The following is a 21,463-nucleotide window of genomic DNA, read 5'->3' as shown; positions in this document are numbered from 1 at the left end:
ATTCATGATTAATCCACATTCTTCAGCTAAACTCATAAGTGTGAAAACTTCCATTAAAGCTGTTGTTCAATCTCAACAAAGCATGGATTCTCGATTTTCTTCTTTGGAAGATAAAGTATCTTCTATGGATGATAAACTGGATGCTACGTTTTCTCTTCTTTTAAATACTGATTCTAAAAAGGGGGATAAGATAGTTGCCACAAAATGTTCACCTGACTCTATTCAGTTGAAGGATAAAGATATTGTTGGTGATAAAAATCCGGTTGCCAATGTTTCAATTGTTCCTACTGCTCAACAACCTCAACATTCTAAAAGATCTGTTTCTTCAAGACAAGGAAATTCTACTGGTGCTCATGAAGCCAAGCACAAGGGTACTGATGATGCTCCTGAGACTAGTGATGTTACAATCTCTAACTTAGCAGATGCTAAGGGTTTATTCTTTCATTACAGACACAAGGAAACAGGAGAAGAGATTCACCTGTACAACAAAGATAAAAAGTTTGAGCAAAAGAATGATGGGAGTGCTCTTGGAATGATAACTAGAGAATTTTCTGATCTAACAACTGAAGAAGCATTTATGCAACAGAAGGATTTAATGGCTCAAATTAAGGTTGAAGTCAAAACCTCTAAAGAAAGAGGAAAAAGAGGTGGAAGATCTATAAGAGTTAGAGGAAGATGTTGAACAAGATTGAAGCTGTACGTATAACTCAACAATACTGGTTTGGATAACTCAACATAGGAAAAGGACTTTGAAATAATCTATGTTCCACTAGAATCAGTACAGATTATTTATTGGGCATATACACAAAAGGTTTTGTTAGCTACAGTGAAGAAGACATCAACAATGATCCGTATGAAGTTCATTAATATGTTCAGGCATCGGAGGAATAAGGTTGGAGTCATTCGAAGAAGTTATTAGGATCAGTGTGAAGACCTCAAGGATTCCCCGTGAAGTTGGTTATATTTGGTAGAAAACTTAACAGTGGTTTATACGGGTATAATATGAAGGCCTGAGAGCGGAACTAGTCGTCTGTGAACCAGACCCTTGTACTAGACGTCAGTGATCCGTGAAAGGAAACGGAGTATTATTTTTCGAAATACTGTTAAGTGGTTTTTGTACTCGAGCAGACTGGAAATATTTTAAGATACAAAACCCCTGAGATTAGAAGGCTTGAAGAAACAGAGGAGTACAACCTGAGGATTTACAGGAATTTTTTTTAGTCATTGACTGATTGTGTATTAAATGGATAAATGAAGATCAACTCATTTATTTATTTAATTCTACATCAACAATTGATTTTAAATAAATTAATATTTGATTTTTAATTTAATAAATAAATAAATGAAATCTGATTTATTCATTTGTTTGTTTTATAAAAATCAAATGTATATTTATTTTCTTCCAGCCAGATTATGCATACATGTTCGCAGTATTAAGATAAAAGAATCCAGACAATAGTTGAAGTAATAATCAATTTGGCAGCTTCTCAGCTATGCATGCACGTCTCAAGACTCAAGATCAAGGGTGCTTGTTTGTTGAATAAACAAAAAGAAATCAACATTAGGCTGTGGAAATCAAAAAGCAATGGACTGAACAGAGCTTGCAAAGAAATAAACAGGAAGTGGCAGGTTTTGTACATTAATCGCGGGACCTACTCTCATTGTACAAAAGAAACAAACAGAAATTAAGTTGCAAAGAAAAAGAAATCAATTTGATATATCCGCGGGACCCAGCCGCATGCATTTGGATAAAAGAAATAAGAAAACAATCAGTTTTCAAACAAAAGAACACAAAGGTTGGTAATTAAAGAAAAGAAAAAGGCAGGTCTCGAGTTGGTTGTATTACTCGCGTGTGAATGACACGTATGGCGACTCCCTCCTGGATTGTCATCGCGTGAAGCCCACACACCAGACTCCTGCTTCTGCTTTCTACCTGTCGAGAAAAAGAAATCAAATGCATGTAAATGCTTTCCTTCTACAACTGCATATAGTCGCCATAGACGGATAAAATTCTGAGGCAAAGGCGGCAATAGTAGTCGCCACAGGGATCAAAACAGAAATTATACTAAGTGAAATGTTCATTTTTCCTACTCTAGACTCCACAGAATTCTCTCTAGTCGCCAGAGAGCTTAATTATTCTAAGGCAATTCTATTACTCTTGTCGCAATACAGGTTGTTAATTTAAAGTGTATGGACATGTATCAGCCACGTAATTCCTTTTTATCTCTCCTTCAGTCTATCACAAATATAATCAGAAGAGCAGCATTTTGGTTTTTAACACTTCTCCATAATATTCAAGCGATGCTCTGCAGAATTTATTTCTTGGAGAGTTGGTTGATTTTATTTATTGAAATTAAGGAGAGAAGTGTTGTCCAATTTGATTCACACCTTATTTAAGTCTTATAAATTGTAAAACTCATTATTTGTAGCCCCTTTGTGTGTATTGATTATCATTTGGTAAAGGAGCTATATATTTTTAGAGTAATAAAAAGAACCCTAGATTGATAGAATATTGCATAGGTTCTTTATATATTTGTTGCTTCGGATCTTTGTATTTGAAGTTGTATGCAAACATTTACGATTTAATTTCTTAATAATAAGAATTATTTCGTGAATCTCCTTTTGTTTGTTTATTTCATTTTCGAGGTTTATTTTCCGCTGCATTAATTAACGAAAAACGAAGATGGTCAAGGGTGCTTGTTTGTTAAATAAAAAAAAAGAAATCAACATTAGGCTGTGGAAATCAAAAAGCAATGGACTGAACAGAGCTTGCAAAGAAATTAACAGGAAGTGGCAGGTTTTGTACATTAATCGCGGGACCTACTCTCATTGTTGAGAAGAAACAAACAGAAACTAAGTTGCAAAGAAAAAGAAATCAATTTGATATAGCCGCGGGACCCAGCCGCATGCATTTGGATAAAAGAAACAAGAAAACAATCAGTTTTCAAACAAAAGAAAACAAAGGTTGGTAATTAAAGAAAGGAAAAAGGCAGGTCTCGAGTTGGTTGTATTACTCGCGTGTGAATGACACGTATGGCGACTCCCTCCTGGATTGTCATCGCGTGAAGCCCACACACCAGACTCCTGCTTCTGCTTTCTACCTGTCGAGAAAAAGAAATCAAATGCATGTAAATGCTTTCCTTCTACAACTGCATATAGTCACCATAGACGGATAAAATTCTGAGGCAAAGGCGGCAGTAGTAGTCGCCACAGGGATCAACACAGAAATTATACTAAGTGAAATGCTCATCTTTCCTACTCTGGTCTCCACAAAACTCTTTCTAGTCGCCAGAGAGCTTAATTATTCTAAGGCAATTCTACTACTCTGGTCGCAATACAGGTTGTCAATTTAAAGTGTATGGACCTGTATCATCCACGTAATTCCTTTTTATCTCTCCTTAGTCTATCACAAATATAATCAGAAGAGCAGCATTTTGGTTTTTAACACTTCTCCATAATATTCAAGCGAAGCTCTGCAGAATTTATTTCTTGGAGAGTTGGTTGATTTTATTCATTGAAATTAAGGAGAGAAGTGTTGTCCAATTTGATTCACACCTTATTTAAGTCTTACAAATTGTAACACTCATTATTTGTAGCCCCTTTGTGTGTATTGATTATCATTTGGTAAATGAGCTATATATTTTTAGAGTAATAAAAAGAACCCTAGATTGATAGAATATTGTATTTGTTCTTTTTATATTTATTGCTTCGGATCTTTATATTTGAAGTTGTAAGCAAACATTTACGATTTAATTTCTTAATAATAAGAATTATTCTGTGAATCTACTTGTGTTTGTTTATTTTATTTTCGAGGTTTATTTTTCGCTGCATTAATTAACGAAAAATGAAGATCATACATTCACCCCCCCCCCATTTGTATGTACCTTTTGGACCTAACAATTGGTATCAGAGCCTACTGATCGATATACATATCAGATCCGTAAGATTAGTAAGTTCTGTGTTGGTTTTGGTTATTACGGAGTCTGGGAGTGCTTTCGGTGTGTAGAACTGATTGGGATTAATTTGTGGTCATATTGTTCTTGATTGTTGTGGATTGGTTGATTGATTGGTATTGGTGGATTGTGACTGTTTGCTTTATTGTATTTTGAGACATTGTATTGCAGAATTTTCGCAGATCTGAAAGTATGAGCACTCGGATAGTTAATGGCATCAAGGTTCATTCCTTCAGTAACTTCAGTGAAAACGACTATAAATTGTGGAAGAAAAAGATCACTCTATTTATTTCAGTAGTAAACCGTGATTACAAGGGAATTTTAGAGAGTGTTCTGTTTGTACCAAGAAAGGACATTTCTGTACCTACAAATTTAGGCAGTAGAGTTCCTCAAGAGTTTATCCCAAAGGATCCGTCTGAATACACTGATAGGGATAAGGAATTAATTTCTTTGGATGCAAGTCTTCGATCAATTTTAGTTGAGTCAATGGATTCCAACATACGTCATCGGATTAAGGATTGTGTTAGTGCTAAACACCTGTGGGAAACTATTGAAGCTATAGTGGAGGGAATTGAAGACAAGAACAGATTGAATTTTCGGATGTCTGAGTACAAGGAGTTTAAATCTCTTGCCGATGAAAGTATCAAACAGTTGCTTGGAAGGTAAACCCAACTTCTGAATGAAATGAGTACACTTGGGAAGAAATACTCACAGAAACAGATAAACAGAAAGTTTATTCTTACCTTGCCCAGTCATTTGAAAAATAAAGTGTCATCCAACAGAGAAGGACTAGACTTCAACACAATGTCATTGGATGAGCTTTATGACAGATTGAAGACCTCTGAAGCTGAGGAAAAGCAGAAAAATGTCAACCATAGGTCTGAGACAGTGAACAACAGGAACAAGACCATAAATGAATCAACATGTCCTGTAGCAGAGGAATATAGAATTCCTGAAGAAAATGTTGAAGGATCACTGACTTTGGAAGCTTCGACAAGTGGATCAAATCTGACTGGAAATAAAGAAGCTATAGATGACTATTATACTTTGGAAGATCTTGAGAAATTAGAAGATCAAACTATGTTTGAGATGGCTTCTAAATGTAGTGAAATTAAATTTAGAAGAAATTCCAAATATAAGGTTAAGTCATCTAGTGGAGACAGTCAAGATCTTGAAGATGGAAAATCTACAGAGTCAGTATCTAGTGAATGTTGCAAGGAACAATTGATTGAAGGAAGCATACATGAATTGTGTGATGGTAAAGAAAAGGGACACTCTAACAGTAAATGGAAGAGTCCATATAAGCAAAGGATAAAGAAGCTTGTCTGAGAAGGAATGAAGATGGACAGAAGAAGCATCAGGACAAAGAATTAGTCAGTGATGAAAAGCACTGGAATGGTACAGATGTAGAGGAAGAAAAATGCAATGATCCAATATCAATGGAAACCTCTTCATTGCAGGTATCTTCTGAGACCACTACTAATATATCCTGGCATGATTGCAAATATTATGATAAGGATAGAAGAGTAGAATTGTTTCAACTTCATGCTAGTGTGATCAGCTTTAAAGAGGAAATAGATAGAATAAAATCTAAAAATAGATTGTTGCTCACTAGATAAGAAGAACTAGGCCTAATTATTGTTGAATTAGATAATCTTAAAAAACGTAATCAATGCCTAGAGAACTGAAGGTTTTTTAGCACATAAATGCAACAAAAACGTAAATTTAAATCTTAAAAAAAAACAAAACCCTCCGCAGGATCCATGCGAAAAATAATATTTAATTCGTAGTTCAGTATCTTTACCTTAAGAAGCTTTACGTTAATGGAAAGATAGAGGTCTTTAATAGCGATCCAAGAACGATGAACGGAAATCCCTAGCAGTTGCTCCTCAAGTGTGAAGCACTCCACCGGTATCCACCAAGAGTACAATGTGATGGAGGAGGAAGAGGTTGAGAGAATTAGTTGCCTCCCTCTTGTTCTACTTTAGAATTAGGGTTAATTATTTGGGTTGAGGCAAATAGGGTTTATAATAGTATATTTATAGGCAAAATTTTCAGCTAAAAATTTTCCATAAAATATTATTATTATTAACCCTTTAATTAAATATTCTTATTAATCAATTAACTAATAATTAAAACACATTTTAATCATTAATCCCTTTTCTAAACACTTTAGAAAAATAATTCTCTCACTTGATTTAATTACCAAAATTAAATTCTTAATTAATAATATTAAGAATTAATTAAATCTCATTTAATCAATTATTAAATCTGCTAATTAATTAATTATTTCACAAATAAATAATTACCAGCCATTATTAATTAATTCATCCACCATTAAATCATTCTCTTTTATGGTGTGACCCTGTAGGTTCAATATTAAGCCGGTAGTAGAAATAAATAATAATAAAACTATTTTATCATTATTTATATAAATTCTCTAATTCATTAAACATGATTAATTAATAAATTAATCATATTTATTCTACATCCTGAGGGATACTTCACAGCATATCGCGACTATCCGGATAATACGAATTCACTCCTTAGAATACCAAGAACCTATTCAGTGAGTAGTTACCGTACAATCAATTCATTCTACCCTGCAATGTCACCATTAAATACAAGGCATGGAACTTGTGTCAAGCCTATCTTATTTAATCATTTGTTTTCCCATTCACTATGCTTAGTTCTATTTAATATAAATTAGAAACTCCTTTCTAATTTCATTCACTCTGGCCAGAGATTCCTGAACTAGCATAAGTGGATCAGCATTGAACATTCTCTTCCTTCACTGGAAGGGGTAGATCCTTTATTGATCATACACTATCTTCGTGTACAAATTCCTATACCCAGTAGAGCCCTTATAATTTTCCCTGGAGACTAAGAACTAAACCAAAGCATAGTTCAGTGTACATAAGATGACTATGATGATCTCAAGTCTAAGGATACTTGTACAACTATCACTATGTGAACAACTGCTGACACGTGAGTGAACTCCCTTATTTGTTCAGCTGTGTGAGTCATGTTCAGTGAACTTATTCTATAATAAGCACCTACATACTAGCTATAGTGTCACCACACAAATGTCTATGAGAACAAACATCCTTCATAATGAAGCAAGCATAGTATGTACCGATCTTTGCGGATTACTAATAACCAGTTAGTAATCCTACGACCAGGAAATATTTAAGTTTAGAGTTATCATCTTTTAGGTCTCATTATTATGATCTCATCATAATCCATAAAAAGCTTTACTCTAAACTATGGTATATCTTATTTAAACACTTAAATAGATAAAGTCCGCAATAAAACCAAAACAAGTCTTTTATTAATATCAATGAAATCAAAACAGATTACATAAAAGTTATTCCTAAATCATCATACATGATTGGACTTAGGACACATCTCTTTCAAGAACATGGTCAAAGCCAGTGAGCATTTAGATGTTGTATGTAGGAGTCAGATAGCTGAGTTAGAATCTAAGTTGAAAGCTTATCAAGACTCTGCTATTAGTGCAAAATAAATTATTGACAACAAAATCGGTGGAGCCATAATTGACATTGGATCCAGTGATGTTGGAAAGAAACATGTGATGGAATCAGAGAATGTTGATAATGGTAAATCAAACTCTTCAGATACATCACAAGCTTCCGAAAAGGTCAATAATTTGTTATGCAAAAAGGCCACTCCTGATTCTTTCAATGAAGATGAGGTGCTTGTTGAGGATTATGTCTCTAGTGATGAGGAGTCAACTGTAGAGTCATCTGAGGAGTCAACTTCTAGTGATGAACCTAAAAATCAGTTAGATGATAGAGATGTTCACAATGCTAAAAAGAAAAACAGACATAATAGAAATGGGAAGTTAGGTGTTAGCAATAAAAATGAAGATATGCTAAAACCTAATTCTTCTAGGAAGTTATGCTTTAAATGTAATTCTGCTTCGTATCTTGCATATGCATGTACTGTGAGTAAAGTAGATAAAGATAAAGTTCATAATAAGCATAACATGCCTACCATGTCTAGTTCTCATACATCATGTCATAAATCTAAATGTATGTCATGTGCTTTTAATACCTTGTCTTCTTATCTTAACTTGATGTGTTTTCCATCCACTACTTGTAAGCATAATGATAAGAACATTAGTAAAAAGCAGGATAGGGCAAAGACTGTTAGTCCTCCTAAGGATAGGAAGGAACTTCTACTTGGAAGCCTAAAGGCATTCTTAAGGCTTCTAAAAAGAAGAAGGAGACAGTCGATGAGAAACAAAAGCATGTTAAATTTGCATCTGATATTATTCATAATGTGAATCTCTCTAGGTCCCCTGGACCCAATTTAGTTTGGGTATCAAAGAAAACTTGATCCATAATGTAGATAGGGCAAGAAAAAGTGAAGCGAACCATGTGGATTGTGAACATTGGATGCTTAATACACAAGAGTTCGAGGAGCCCTACTATCAGAAGTGGACAAGTGAGTTGGCCCAGTAGTTAGCTTTGGAGATGACAACAAAGGAATCACTACGGGATATGGCGTGGAATCAGGAATGTCATCTCTCACTCAGTATTTAAATGCATATATTTGTTGAATATCTGTTGCAGTTATTTGTTGAGTTTCTATTTTAATAGTTTAATTTATGGACCTTGAAGTAATTCAACTTTATTATTTGCTCCATAAGTTAAATTATTAAAGTATTAGCAGCATTACATCTCTGATAATTTATTTCAGTGGTTTGTGATGAGTTTAGTAGCATTACACTATTGAGAATCATTTCAGTGGTTAGTGATGAGTTTTGTAGCACCATAAACTCTTGATAATTCATATCATCATTTAAAGGTGATATATGTAGCATTATAAAATCTTGATAATTCACATCATTAGTTAGTGGTGATATATGTAGCATCATAAACTCTTGTTAATTCATATCATTAGTTGGTGGTGATATTTGTAGCACTATAAATTTCTGATAAATCTAGTAATAATGTTTGTTGATGGTTTTATCACTAGTTAATGGTGGGTTGTGTAGCACTACATACTTGAATAAATTTGTTAACAATTTTGTTAATATTTTTATCACAAGATAGTGGTGAGATTTTGATAATAGTGAGATCATTTAAATTGCCTTTTCTGAAAAACTCACTAAGATCAAAATCAGTTGAGTAGCATAGTTGAACATAATTCAGTTTTCATGGAGTCTAACAATTAATGAGTTATTTGTTGAATATCATAATTGGTAGTAGACTTAGTGGATAGTGAATCATGTTTGATTATGAGATTTTATTTTTGGTCATTATTAACATTTAATGACAGCAAGCTCCCAAGTAATCAGAAGGAAGACAGCTTAGACAATCTAGATGTTGAAGATCTTTCTGATGATGAAGACGAACCTGAGATTGTTCAAAATGAAGATGTAAATGCAAATGATCTTGTCAACGATCACAATTCTGATTCAGACTCTGAAGGGAATGGTCCTGAAATAAACAAAGATAGTCAATCTATTTCTGGAACTAGTTCTCAAGATTCAGATTCTGAAGGATAAATTGATAGTGGTGATAGTGGAAATGGTTCAGATGCGGTGAATGATAGTGAAAACTGGAAGAAGCACAGTCATATCATCTTTGGAACCAATCCACAAGCTTCAGATTCTATAGATCATGCTGACAACAACTCAGGGGGAGCAAGAAGAACAAAGATCCACTGGTCAGACTCAATATAATTCTGAAAATGTTGAGTTATCGAGAGCTAGTCTACCAAGACGTAAGAATGGAGGAAAAACCATCCTTGGCATATGATACTCAGTAATTTTGATACTGGAGTAAAGGCTAGAAGATCAGAAGAAGAAGAAGAAGAAGAAGAAGAAGAAGAATAAGGATCTACTAGTCAGACTTAACTTAATTTTAGAAATGCTGAGTCACCAAGAGCTAGTCTACCACGATGTAAATAATGGAGTAAAGACCATATTTGGCATGTGGTACTTAGTATTTATAATACTGAAGTACGGGCTAGAAGAGCTACTGCAAACAATTGAATAGATTCTGGTTTTCTATCACAATGGAACCAAAGGAAGCAGTGAAGCTCTTGGAGATTCAGATTGAGTGATTGCTATGCAAGATGAACTCAATCAGTTTGAAGATTAAATTTGTGGAGGCTTGTTCCCAGATTCAAGGATAGATCACAATCTTTAATTAGTAAAGATCTTTCCAAGAATGAAAAGAAGCCTGAAGTTATTTTCGAATATAATAGGGGTTGATCCAGATCCAGATTCTGGTACAAGTTCAAGATTTATTCCCCTCAAAGCACCAAATCTCAGATTTGATTCAGCAACAACTCAGGGGGGTAAAACAAGCAATGTTTCACAAATCTAAGTTAACAACATGGGAAAGTAAGTTTATATATCTATTCACTATATTTATCCATGTTTGTAAACTTGTTTTGAAGCTAACTGATTACCATGCTTTGAATGTTATATGATAGTGGTAAGTAAGTTAGAGTTTTTGATGCAATATATAAGTTGCTTGAATGTTTACATGTTATATGTTTACTCCGATGCAAATACCCATTCTATTGATATTTATTTTAGCACACACGCATCTCAATATTGTTTGCACTCTGATCAAAGACCCTATAATCTCATTTGTGATCTTATCATAACTCTGATTTATAGTTTTAGGTCATGATTTTGATCCTGTGCAAGTAGTTTGAGTACTCTGATTAGATTTTGTGTGATTGTATCATGTTCTAGGTAATTCTGTATGATTTTTGAGTTTCATACCCTAGGTAACTCTGACAATAGATTCCTTGATCACTCTGATTCTCTGTTCATGCTGGAATAACTCTGTTTGTTTTATGCTAGAATAAATATGCAGCATAACTAGTAATGGTTGTGATATGATTATGTTATGAGTAGATTTTAAATTGGTTCAGTCTTGTGTTGACTAATCAATTGGTGCATACTTGTTGGATACACTCTTGGCATAATTAATGGCTTATATGACTTATATATTGATTTTATGTGTAACTCTGATGATCTTGCTAGGCTTATACTCTGTTCTAGATATTAAATCTTGATATATTTCTTATGCTCTGATTACCTTATGCAAGTCTTATAAGTTTGGAACAATGCTCACTTCATTTCCCCTATAGTGTTTAACTGTGTGGGACTAACTTGAACTGTAATATCCCATATTTTCAAATATTATTATTATTATTATTATTTAGAATTGTTTATGTGATTTTATATGAATTTTGGTGAATTATCTGGTAATTGAAGTGATGTTTTGAATGTCTATATGTGATATTCTTGGAGTATTTTAATTATTATATGTCAAGAATAAAATATAGATAATTGTGATATTTTTCTGGTAATTTTTGGACTGTTATATGATTTTATATGATTTATGGATTTATTAATTATTTTCTGAATAATTATAAAACTATTTTATAAAGCCGGGAATCGTCCAACCTCAACCGTTTTTGCATTTTTACAACCCGAAACTCTTCCGAAAACTCCTTCCTAACCTAATCTGGATATTATGAACATTTTCCGTGTTTTAACTTTTTCGATATGGATTACGCGGTTGGACCCGTATACGTCCCGGCATACAATTTTCGATACGATAATAATTTCGGTAAATCAATAAAACCTGTATTCTCGAAAGGCGGGATATTATTACCTTATTTTCGTATAAAGTATTTTATAAGAAGCTCAGTTTTGATAATTATCCAAATCTGGTATTAAATTGTATCGTTTTTATATTTACTTAGCGGCTAAGTAATATATTTTCGGATCCGATATGATCCAATAGAATACTTGTTACGTGTTTAAGATGCATTTATATGAATCGATCCGTAATTTGGACGCGTGTTTATTAGCATCTTTATCAAGGTATTCGTTTTATCTCGGTTATGTGCATGTGAATGTATTTTATACGTGTTCGGGTTATCTGTTAATTTAAGTATCATTTTTGTTTTTCAAAAATTAACAGACCGGGACCCCACCGGGACGTCAAAGCCCACAAAATTCACGATTTTATTTTTAGAAAGTTATTCGTATTTCAAATACCTCGTATTTTCGTATTTTTGAATTATTCGCAATTTTTGGGAAATTTCGATACAAATTTTAAATTTTTATCGTTTTTAAAATTGTTTCCCGTAATTATTATTTTGGAGCTTAATTATTTTAATTATGGGAATAAAAACACCCCAAATTGATTTTGGGTATTTATTTTTCAAAAAATATAAATAGATAAAATTTCAGTTTATTATTTATTTTTATAAAAAAATTTCAGAAAACTAGAGAGAATTTTGGGGGTGAAATCTCTTGTCCAACCCTTGATTCATGATTTTGATCGATTTAGGGAAATAAATCGGACGTTCTAGTAATCAAAAAAATGCTTGTTTCAAGCCCTATCCAATGATACCAAAATCAAGATCTGAGAGTAAGTTTTGTGAAAAAATCGATTTTGGTGTTCTTGAGTTGAATTTAGCCTTTTAAATTATGTTGATTGTTGGCTGATTTTGAGTTTATAATAAGCTTTAACATGATTGTTATGATCGATTTATGTTATTAAATCGTGTGTTTTAGTCCAGGAAGTATACCATCGAGTTCTTCATTTTTTGGATTTTAGATTCGACTTTTCTGGAATTATGATTAAAGGACTGTTGATTTTGATTATTTGTAATGATTGTGTTGATCTTAAGCTTCATTTTGCATTAAGAATCATTGAATTTGGTGTTAAAATGAAGAAGCTCGCCTGTTGGCCAGAAAAAGCTCGGATTATCGCCGGCTTTCATGGCTTTTCGATCGGAAACGACGAGTTTCTGCTCGTCTGTTATGGTGGTTGTTTGTTCTGAGTTTGGCTTGAAAATCTGGACTGAAACCAAACAAAACCGAGTGTTTTGGGGTAAGGAATCAAGCCACCGAAAAATTCCGTGGTAGCCGGAATTTAGGCCAGAAACTGGGTTCACCAAGAACTTCGGTGCCCGGCCCGTTTCTGAATAAGCCAACCCGGTTTTAATCCCCCTCGACCCAATCTGATTTCTAGAGTTCTGTTTATGGGGATTTTCTGTTTTAAAAATAAATCAAAATTCAGTTTTTTTTTAAATTCTAAAAATTCATTTTAATTTCAAAATTAATTTAGTTAATTATTTTAATAATTAACTGAATTGTTTAAAATTCTTAAAATTATTTTCTTTTATTATTTCAAAAATCCAATTTGATTTAATTATTTATAATTTAATTTAGTTAATTATTTATGAGTTGAATTAATTGATTAATTCATTTAATCAATTAATTTCATTTATAAATAGTTAAATAAACATAAATTATTTATAATTAATTCAAAAATTCTAGAAATCGTTTGTAAGCTTTTAAAAATTATATTTTGGTATTTAAAAATCAATTAATATTATTATTAATTGATTTATTCCTAATTATTCATATTTTATTCGTAGAAAATAAACCGTTCGTCCCTTTAACACAAAACGAGCGCGTATAGACTCAGAAAAATATTTCACTTTCAATAAAAGTACTTTCGAGACCCAAATTCTTTTGTTTCGAAAGGTTGCTTGTTTTGCAAGTCAGTTCTGAGTCGCTTATTTACCTAAAAATCATATTTTTGACCCGATTTCAGTTTTAAACGTACCTAGTTGAACCTTTTGACAAACTGAGTCATGTGTGATACAAATTATGTGATACGTGAGTTATGTGTTTATGTGTTATGTGAATTACGTGTATATGTGAGTCAAGAGTCTTATGTTTGACTGTCTTCTTTATGTGTGGGCTATCGTATGGGTAGACGATAGGGTTTTGACGCACAGTTCGTCGAGTAATTATCGTTTAGACGATTAAAGTGTGATCTTTTAATTATAGATCAGAGATTTAGCAAAGTAAAAGACGGTGATGCCTTGAGATGACAGATTGAGATAATTGCGTTTCTACGAGTGTGACTAACGGCTAAAAACCCAAAGGCAAGTATCCCTATCATCACTTATTGTTCAAGTGATATTTATTTTGAATCTTATCATGCAAGTATTGCTTTCCCTATTCTCAGTTCAGAATAAATAAATGTTTTACATATCACTGAATTATATGATTCTGTTTATACAAGTACTCTTCTGTTATTCTATATTCAGAATAGCTAAATGATTTTACTTATCAAATTACTGGATTTATAAATGTTTTGGATTTTAAGAAAAATAATTTGGTTGCGAGTATTCCTGCCCAAGTGAATGGGGGAATAAAATTATTTCGGCTGTCGAATATTATGACCCATTTTTCAATAAAATGTTTTAAGATTGGATGGTTACTGGTTGCGTAAGAGGCCGAGGCACCGGTCCAGCGTGAGCTATTATACGGAAGTGTAATATCTTACAAGGCGAATATATGCCTTTTCTGGTGCCCTATAGGTACCGTATGGCTGCGGGATACGGGTGGACCTATATTCACGGTATGGCTGCGGGATACCGGTATTGTTTCGTGACTGATCATCAGGAACAACATAGTGTATAATTGGTTCCAATCTAAATTATTATATTGCTTTTGATAATCTAATAAGGAATGGTTTATCAACTGTTTCTGTTTTAAATAAAAGGTGAAATGCAGTTTCGATTCAGGATTTGCTTGATGTGGATATTTAGGTTGTTGTTAAATATCAAAGGTGGTATTAGTATAGATGATTGATGTTGACTTCAGTATGGGATGTTGTGAGCATCAAAGTTCGTATTGATATCTAATTTGATATGACATCAAAATAAGTATTAATATCAAGAGTTCGGTTTTGCATAAAGTTTATGATTCAATTCATAATCATTGTTTCATGTTATTGTTGTTTACGATATTTTCGTAAACACTATTTTACGAGTCTTATTCTCGTAAAGATTTAAAGTATTGCTGAAGCATTTCGCTCGAAAATATCAAAAAGGGTTTTGACTACAAATGAGGAACCAATTTCTGGATTCCTTTATTAATTTTTTTTTTTTTTTAATTCAGCAATTACGAATTCAAATGTTCTGCGCTATTGCAGATGTCGGTTTTATATCAAAATGACCATATATATATTATAATGATCTTGCTGAGCATTTCTTTCGCTCATACTTGCCTGTTTTCAAATTTAACCTCCAGTGAGGATTAACTTGCGCTGTTTAGCCGCGTAATTCGAAGAAGCAAGGAAGAAACTTTTGGAAGGTGGTTGGTCCAGGGTTGTGAACTAGTGTAATTTCTATTATGTAAAGTTATTTATATTATATTATATTATAATTGTGTTATTTTATAGTTGGGCCTAGTATACTTCTTTTCGAAGTTATACTAGCGGGTTAGTATTGAATTGGAATTTGTTGAAAAGAGTTTTAAAAGGAAGTGAAAAATTTATTTGTAGAATTTGGATTTCTTATTTCTAGAACTGTAACCTTAAAAGATCTTGGATTAGTTTTGGGTCATTTTTGCTAAATATCTTCCATTGGCATTTGTTTATTTATTAAACAGGTTAATTTGGATTGAGATTTCATAGTGACGACCAAATCCCTTGACCCCGGATTTGGGGGCGTTACATGAACTGTTTTGAGCTAATGAGATTTCATTGAGTAGTACTGTCAAAAGAATCAGAAAACATGATCATTTGAGACATCCTTCATGAATCCATATTATGGTAAGTAAAGGTAAAAGATCTCTGGTTCTGAAATCACTCTGTTCTTGATCATTAAATTCTCTGATATTGTACTTCGGATGTTTGTGATTTTAACACCCTCAGTGGTCTTAGGAACTGACTAAGAGCCTATCAAACCTCATATGTTCTAACCCAAGTCATTAGAACCAAACACTTCTCAAATAGTATTCCATTACCTTACTCTGATACATCCCCCAGATTTTGCTCTGATTCACTTAATTTTCTTGAGATATCAACTCAGTGATTAGACAAAATTACCATTTGGTTTTGGAGTTGTGATGAGAATGAGGGAGATAGTGCCAAGAAGCACAACATAAGGAAGGAAAGGTCAACCCTACAGCTCTATCTCTCATAAAGAAGTGGAGTATCTATAATCTGAGACATCTGTAAGCCCATCTGTATTCTCTCAAAAGGATTTAGAGATGAAAAAAGCTTATAAACATTTACTAGGTGCATTCTCCCAACAGAATGTTATCTATTGAAAATTTTCCTGTCAGCCAGGGCATCTGTATAGGAGTCACTACCCCTTGATCAAAATGTTTCCAATGCACATGTGAGATTCACACACACAAGGAAGGTATTGACGCAACAATCATTGTCAAACCATATCAAGGTCAATTTCAATAGGTTGAAATCCCGGATCATATTCTACCCTTTATCTCTGATCTTGAATGAGAATATATGATCCTGGATTGGTTACTCTGATAAGTCCTCACATACTTTCGAAGAAATCTTTGATCCGTAATGGCGTATCGTTGATCATTGGTTATCTTCCCAGAATTCAAATTTGGAAATAATTTTGACTTTGTCAAAATAGCAACTTGTAAATGAGGACTCAGATATCAACTGAGGAGTTTATAAGGTATACTTCTTCATGGAAGTTGATGGATATCAGGAATTCTGCCACTTAAAAGAATCCTAATTTCCCCTCTAAGAAGGAACATTTCTGAATCTCTTGACTGAGAGTTTCCATCCTTGAAGGTGGAAGGCAACTTTTTTATGAAAAGGATTTTCTCGCAGGTACACTTGGATGTTTGGAGCTTTGAGTGAGTGACACACTGTGAGACTGAGTGACAAACACTTGAGTGTAGAGTGGAGTGAACTTTAACACCCCCAAATCCGGGGTCGGGGATGGGGATCTGGGTTGTCACGAGTTTCATTTCCCTTAATAACACTTAATCTTAATAAACAACCAAGTACTGCATACTGTGACCACACAATATACACACACACCACAAGTTATAGTCTCAGAGATGAATATCAAAATTAACACAAGTCATTTTATTCCACAATTATAAATCAATGCTCCTCAAAAGGGTTTCAGAATAGATTTACATAATCCTTGCCATTATTAAAATTCATAAATATACATAAGTCTGGTACACCAAAAATTGAAAGCCTAGCCTATTGGTAGTTCCTACCTCAGCTACAGCGGCATCAACGCCTACAGGAAACTGCGGAACGTTTCCTATCCGCTCGCGAATTGGGAGCTTGGTCCCGTTCATCTTGTCTAGCTGTTGTTGTGTGATGAAAGAATAAAGCAAGGGTGAGTAACAAGCCCACCAAAATAACATGTACAATAATTTACAATATATGAGCATTCTCATAGTACTCATGGAAGTCTTGGTCAAGAAGAGATGAACCAAGTTGATATCTTAACGCGACCAAGTCGCAAAATATTCAGTATATATGTATATATACTTTTCAAAATCTTGAAAATCCTCCTCCATGAATAATATACATAGAGTTCCAGTTTATAATTGTATAAAAATATCGTTGCAAGGTGATCTCATATATCTAACCTTGTCTCAACGTTTTTCTAAAAATCTTTGTCATGCATAAGATAATCATTAACTAGATATAAGTTGAAAAGATGAAGTTACAAGATACTCCAATATACTTATATCTTTTCCAAATACTACTTGAACTAAAACCGTTTAAGTTATAATTAGTTTCAAAAGTTCATCACATAGACGAGACTACAAGATAAGACTTGAATAGATTCAATCTATGAAATATCATTCAAAAAAATGAAGTTATGAGATACTTCTTAAGTCCCGATATATATACACACCTATATATATCTCATACTTTCCTTGAAAAACTCAGTTGTGAAAAGTATAAACAGAGTTATAATATCCAATGAATTTGGAAAGAAGAGAATTTTGGCATAAACCCGATATCTTGCTGATCAGGAAAAGATACCAATAAGTAACCTTTTCTACTAGTAGATGAATGAATCCCCCACCGGTCATCACCCTGGCCGCATTAGGACCTTGTGCTGGACCGCCACCCGGCCTCTTACGCATTGATGGATTGCCACCCAGCCACTTACACTTTGATAGATCGTACCACTGCTTGTCGCTTATGCCGACTCAATTATATGACTTACTTCTTGAATGTTGGGCAAGTAATCAAACTCTTTTATGAAGTTAGCAACTTTGTTGCTCCAAAAATACACCACTGAGCCGGATCCCTTAGGTTTTTAAGCGAGTATTTAAATCCCTTTCAAAAGGAAGATCTTAAATTTGAAAACGGGTTTTGGGATCCGCTCTAACTTTTAAAATCATTTTGAAGACTCGAAAATATTTTAAAGAATGTTTAGAGTAATGATGATTTAATAAAATAAATCAGTCCCGATATATTAGAAAATATCTGAATATTATTATTTAAATAATATTCAAATAAAGGATAATCTTTATAAAATAATTGAAGTAGAAGTTTCAAAACTCATACTTAAAACGAATAATAAATAACAAAAGATATACTTATACGAAAGTACGATCCTTATTTGAATAATCGAAAATAAGTTTGATTATTATTCAAAACCATCGAATATACCTTATTCGATTAATAGTTATAGAAAACTATATATATATATATAAATATACATATATTATACTCGGGAACATCGACTCCCGGTTTAGAAAAATGTTCACCTTTGGGTCCCCTATACTAAGGGTATACGCAACTACTACTTATCTCTAGCATAGGTATTATGCAGTTAATAAGCATTTGAATTGATAATAGAATATCAAGATTTCACAACATGCATATATATACCATATCAACATGCTCCAATATATCACAAGATTTGCTAATAACAGTCATGCACTTATCTCAAGATAATGCATCAATATATTTACATCACAACAACAGTATAACGGGTAGAAAACTTGCCTGAGCGACTGGCGGTAGTAAAAGGCCTGGGGCGAGTCTGGTAACCTATAAACAACACATAAGTTGGAATTTACCACGGTCTCTTAAGAAACTAGACTTTAACCAATTGGACCCTAACGTTCGGTTACAACTGACCAATTAGTCTTACATAATTGTTTCGTACTCCAGTTAGTCATTTAAGGGCTTTAATCAAGGTTTCAAAGTAAAGCGAGGGGTAATAATTCGTTCGCAAAACGCCGTTACTTAAAACGGTCATTTCTCTTAAATCGTACATCGGATTCAAGCGAACCACATATCAAAACGAAGCTTACAACACGATCTAGATAAACATGGCAAAGTTAAAGATTAGTCAGTTAGCTTTATAACCCGAATACTAAAACAAGAAGTTGAATGAAAACGGGCATTACGACAGCTATGTTTACGCGATTACCCATGTTCATACCACTCCAATTAACCACCAACCAACTCATAACCATCAATACAACAAAACTTCACCTAAACCATACCACATCAGTCCGTAACCTCCAAGTTTTTCAACTCAAACAACCACAATCAAGACCTATGAACTATAATCAAGCTTCAATTACCAAAACACTTCCAAATCAAACCAAACTACTAATAATCACAATCCATGCTTCTCATTTCACAACACCAACCATTAAACTTACTAACAAATGAAGTAAAGGCTAGGATTTGAAGTTTATACCTTCCTTGGTAGGTGTTAAGTTGCTAGGAAGCCTTAGGGAGCCTTAATATAACCTCCTACAAGCTTGATCTTTCCAAAGAAATCAAGAACACAAAGTTAGGTTTTGAAGTTTCTAAAAGTCCGATTGAAAGAACTGTAAAAATTAGGGTCTTTCCATACTTATTTGGACGAGACTTATGAACAAGAGTTGTAGGCCATCTCAATACCTTTCCAGCGAGCTATAGAACACAACATTTGAGTGAGTATTGAAGGAGATATGGCAGTTTGAAGTTGCTGGTATTGTTTTGGCCGAGAGCTTTTGTTCTTGGAAGCAAAAGTCAACTTCTAATTTTTGTGTTTTATGATTTATGTTGGTTGCTTCTCTTTCTTTTAGCTTGGCTACTTTTAGATTTTTACCATGGTAAGTTTTACTTGGCTATAAATCAACCACCAAATCAAAACTCCTTGTCATACTTATGTCACCATGATTGTGTCATCTTTTTAACACATGCATACTGCTTGTGGTGTGATGACATCATCATCCACTAACCTCTTCGATTAACCCTTAATTACTTGGCTAATGACCGCTTATCTGTTATACGGTTCGCTTATCTTTCGTTCTCGTTTATCGTTTGAGGGATCATACCTGGGATCTTATTACTTGGGTTCCCCTAAACCTTTCTCAATATTTTATATTCCTTTTATGATCCTCTCTTATAATCCTTGAATTTAAATCCTTTTAATCATGTTACCTTATAGTCAATTCTTTCGGTATCTGGTGGATTTTTGGGAAAAATCAAAGTGTTCGAATTTAGATTCTGACGATCTTTACATATACTAATATACTTTATGGAGTACTAATAAGATCTCAGAATATCAATAAAAGAACTCCTACATAGTGTGGCATGAAAATTTTTCCTTAATCAGCATAATTAGCAAAATCACTATTCATAAGGATTACAAAAAGTCCAAAATTTTTGGGGTTATTACAGAAACACAATGTGAGATCACTAAACAGAAATCACACACTTGCACTGTGAGAAATGGTTACCAAATAATCTCTTCACTTGGTTGGTTGATCTTAAGGTTTTACTCTGAATATATGTTGAAGGATTACTCATCTAAGGGGGAGAGATTATATAGAGATTATGGACTGATAGTCTTTCTGAAACTAAGAAGAGGGATCTCTAACTTTATTGTACTAAGGAAGGGACTCTTCATCTTGGGGGGAGATTATTGGGTTTCGGTTACAAGTTCCAAAATGTTTTCTATGTGCTTTATGGGAAAATTTGAAGATTATTGAAGACAGTATTTGGAAGACTTATCTATCTACAACTTTACATAAGGGAGAGAAGAATCGGTTCTCTGATGAAACTGAATGTGTATAGAAGATGCGGTAGATATAAGATAGTAATATCTCCAAGTCCAGGATTGAAAGTTGAAAGCTGATTGAAGATTTTTGGTTATGGTTAGTTGAGTTATCCTTCAAACTGTTGATTTTCCATTATTATTTGACCGTCAGGTGTAACAGTCAAATAGGGGGAGATTGTTGAACAAGATTGAAGTTGTACGTATAACTCAACAATACTGGTTTGGATAACTCAACATAGGAAAGGGACTTTGAAATAATCTATATTCCACTAGAATCAGTACAGATTATTTATTGGGCATATACACAAAAGGTTTTGTTAGCTTCAGTGAAGAAGACGTCAACAATGATCCATATGAAGTTCATTAATATGTTCAGGCATTGGAGGAATAAGGTTGGAGTCATTCGAAGCAGTTATTAGGATCAGTGTGAAGACCTCAAGGATTCCCCGTGAAGTTGGTTATATTTGGTAAAAAACTTAACAGTGGTTTATACGAGTATAATATGAAGGCCTGAGAGCGGAACTAGTCATCTGTGAACCAGACCCTTGCACTAGACGTTAGTGATCCGTGAAAGGAAACGGAGTATTATTTTTAGAAATACTGTTAAGTGGTTT

Source organism: Apium graveolens, chromosome 2 (genome assembly GCF_009905375.1).
Source record: "Apium graveolens cultivar Ventura chromosome 2, ASM990537v1, whole genome shotgun sequence".
Classification (NCBI taxonomy): Eukaryota; Viridiplantae; Streptophyta; class Magnoliopsida; order Apiales; family Apiaceae; genus Apium; species Apium graveolens.
The sequence above is the reverse complement of the archived record's forward strand: the minus strand, read 5'-3'. Positions refer to the sequence as shown.